This window comes from Atractosteus spatula, chromosome 7 (assembly GCF_055471065.1).
Source record: "Atractosteus spatula isolate fAtrSpa1 chromosome 7, fAtrSpa1.hap1, whole genome shotgun sequence".
NCBI classification, from domain to species: domain Eukaryota; kingdom Metazoa; phylum Chordata; class Actinopteri; order Semionotiformes; family Lepisosteidae; genus Atractosteus; species Atractosteus spatula.
Window position 1 is genome coordinate 14,691,019 of NC_142712.1, and position 3,654 is coordinate 14,694,672.

At 32.6% G+C, this 3,654-nt stretch overlaps 1 pseudogene; it reads right to left on the bottom strand.

The window, feature by feature from the left end:
• Positions 1 to 2,348: 2,348 nt before the first annotated feature.
• Positions 2,349 to 3,191, bottom strand: LOC148830589 (olfactory receptor 51F2-like; annotated as a pseudogene).
• Positions 3,192 to 3,654: the final 463 nt, after the last annotated feature.

The window sequence follows — 3,654 nt, forward strand, 5'->3', positions numbered from 1 at the left end:
GTTTCACCAATACTCTTTGGCAACATTTTTGATTTTGACAGACTTCACAATGCTTCGACTAATGCTTAAAAATGCAACAATGCGTACTCTGGTAAGAGCACAGAACATCTTTCCGCCTGTGAAAAGATTTGCTTATGTACCTTATTCTTACCTGTGTGAAAACAGAAAATACAGAGGGAGTTTCAGAAATACCAAAAAATCAATATAGTTTCCATAATATTTACTATTTTAGTTTTTAAAAGAAATGTTTATTTGTTAAAAAAAAAGGTCAGGCTGTGACGGGGTTCGAAGCCATTACACCACTGCATTGTTTGATAACTTAGGCTATAACTGTAAAGGGTAGGCAAAATGCTTCCAAGTAATCATGGGTGAATGAATCAAATTGATGCAGATGTTTACAGAGAAAATGGACTAAAATGGTAATAATTTGAGCTATATGAAAATAAATAAATCCTTAAATAACATTATTAATTTCTTTAGATATGTGATTCCATATTATATTCCTTATTAATCAAATTCTAAAAAGAATGCTTTTTTTACTGCGATAAGGGGTGCAAGTCTTCATAGAAAAGGTTAAAATATTATAACATTTTAAAAAGTATATAAACTTAATACAGTCAGAAAAAGCACATAAAACTCTTCCAAAACAACCACAGTAAGTAACCAAATGAAAGACTTTGATGCTTAAAATGTTTATGAATAAAGTGGAATACTGGGTTGTATTTTTTATTAAACTACCAATACCAGCCATATACAGCTTACATAATATTTCAGGTGGGTAGCTGCATCAGCATGCATAGGCTGCAAAGGAACAAGTAATAGGTTTATTCCATGCTGAAAAGAGAAGAAAGAAAACACAACGTTTTGACTGAGGAGCCTTCTTCAGGTGTTAGGTCTTCAGCTCACACCTGAAGAAGGCTTCACTGCTTAAACGTTGTTTTCTTTCTTCTCTTTTCAGCATGGAATAAACCTATTACTTGTTCGCTTACATAATATGTTTATATTCCTTAATTAGTATCATTTATGATGTTCAGAGACATTATGCTCCTGTTTTTTTTGTGCTCAGCTACCAAAATTTCCCTTTAGTTGTAAAATTCCATATTAATATTCAATATTATATAGATTTAAACATGCACAGTAAAGAGATTAAATGAAGCAATCGTTTCACTAACAACCAATGCACCATGAGTGCTGCCTATCGGTCATTTTGACCAGCCAATCACATACTGAGGTATAACACGCTAATCTGCAGATAATTTTGCGCAGTACGGGGATTTACTGCGCATTTTGAATGGCTGCATCTGTATATACCTTTTGTATTCTGTTAACCTTCACTATAAGATCTTTTATGTTTATATGCACATTTTATGTATTAATAAATGTATTCTCGTGTATTAGTATCCGTGTGTGTGCGTTGCTGAGTTCTTCCGCAAGGTCGATTTTCCAATAGCCATCGAAGAATCATTTTGTGATTTACTGCTACAATTAATAATTGTCCAAGTAAATGCACAAAACCCCTATATCTATATATTGGCATCTATATTTAATGGTGAGCCAAAGTGTACAAATCACAATATAATTCTTGTTAGCACCAAGAGATTCCTGGAACTTAAACACAAAATAAACAAATAATCAACCGCAGAAGTATATACTTTAAAATCATACAATAATATTTATAATATATTAAAATTTATTTTGAAAAATGTAAAAAAAGTTTTGCTTAAAATGAATAGGAATAGTGTCCACAGTACAGTATGACACACTTTTGAAGTTGAAAAAATGTTTCTATGAAATGTACATACCACAGAGATGAAACTGAAGACAAAATCAACTATAGTCTGGTAGAGTCACACAGAGCATTGAAAAAAGAATAGCAGAATAAGAAAATAATTAGCACAAAAGGAGGGTCTCGATGGGTGATGACAGATTGAGACTAGTAGGAGAGAAGACAGTGAGAAGGATAATAAAATAAATAATGTGTAAGTTTGTAGAATAGGTGTAAAGCTAGAACAGTACAAGGAGAAAAGTTCAGGCAGATACAGCTGAATAAATAAAGTGCAACAAAGAAGCCAGAAACAGAAAAGAGAAACAGTGAGGGTGCTGCATGACTATGAACAAAGAACAAAATAAAGAAATGCACAAAACTGTTAAAATAATTGCTACATGCAGCTATGTTCAAAGAAAAGAGCTACAAGTCAATACAAAACTTAAAAATAATATGAGTTTCATTCATTTCTCATTGCATTTCATGTACAATTACATGGTTTCATATTGAATTTCTTCAAAATGTATATAGTATATTAATCCTACTTATATATTCCTGAAGATACTTCACTAATGTCTTATATTCAAACTCTACAAATTCTGTTAATTGATTCTACTTTAGGTTTAATTGTCTTGTTTCTTTTGTGAAGCCTTTTCACTACTTGCATTACCTCCTCTGTCTTGATTGTGTAAATGATGGGGTTCATCATTGGTGGAATGGTGGAACATAAGGATGTACTTATTATCCTGGTATTTGGGTCAACAGTGGTAATGTTTGCTGCAATGTAGATGGCAGATATCGGAAGGTAAAACATTACCACCAAGATTAAATGGGAGGTGCAGGTTTTCATTACTTTTATGCGTTCCTCCACTGAAGCGATTTTTAGCACTGCCAAAAGTATACACGCATAGGTAGAGAGAATTACAGTCAAAGGTGCAGCGAGCAATACTGTAATACTGATCTGGGTAATTACATAACTAGGAAAATTGTCATTGCAGGACATACGATACACAGGTCCATGATCACAGAAATAACTGTTTATAACAACAGATTTGCAGAATGATAATTTGGTAAAGAAACCTACACCTACAATTAATAACCCAGCTGGTAGAATCCATATTCCAACTAATATTTTACCCATTCCAGCAGTAGTAATGATGATATGATATTTCAGAGGAAACCAAATAGCAACAAATCTATCATATTCCAATAATACAAGGGTAAATGACTGCAGAAACTAAAAAAAATGTACAAAAAACATATTGGCCAAGCAGGCTTCATATGTGATTAAATTAAAATCAAACAGAAAAGCCTCAATCATTTTAGGAATAAGAGCTGTGCTGCCACACATGTCAACTGCAGCTAAATGAAAAACAGCCACATACTTTGGGGTGTGAAGACTTTGCTCTATGTAAATAATAAACATAATGAAAGAGTTTCCTAATAGCGTTAGAGTGAAAACAAAACACAAGAAAATGTAATAGTATTTCACATAAGGAATATTAGAAAGTCCATTTATATAAAAGAACTGAGGTCGAACTAATGAAACATTTGGAGGAAGTGTTGAATTCAAGGAACTTATGAGGCTGGTTTTTCCCAGTTGTTGTCTCTGTCCTGTAATTAAGAATTCTGTACTAGAATTTACAACATGCAAGAATTTCAACTACAGCAGTACAGACTGCAGCCAAAAAAGATTAAATCTTGGTGTTATTTTCTCTCCATGTAAATAATAAGCATGAATGTAATAATGGTTCACATAAGGAATGTTAGAAAATCATTGATATAAAGGAAAGGAGGTCAATCAAATTAAACATTTTGAGGAACTGTTGAATTGAAGGAGATCATGTTTGTTTCTTTACAATTGTCTTTTTCTGTCCTGTAAGTGAAAG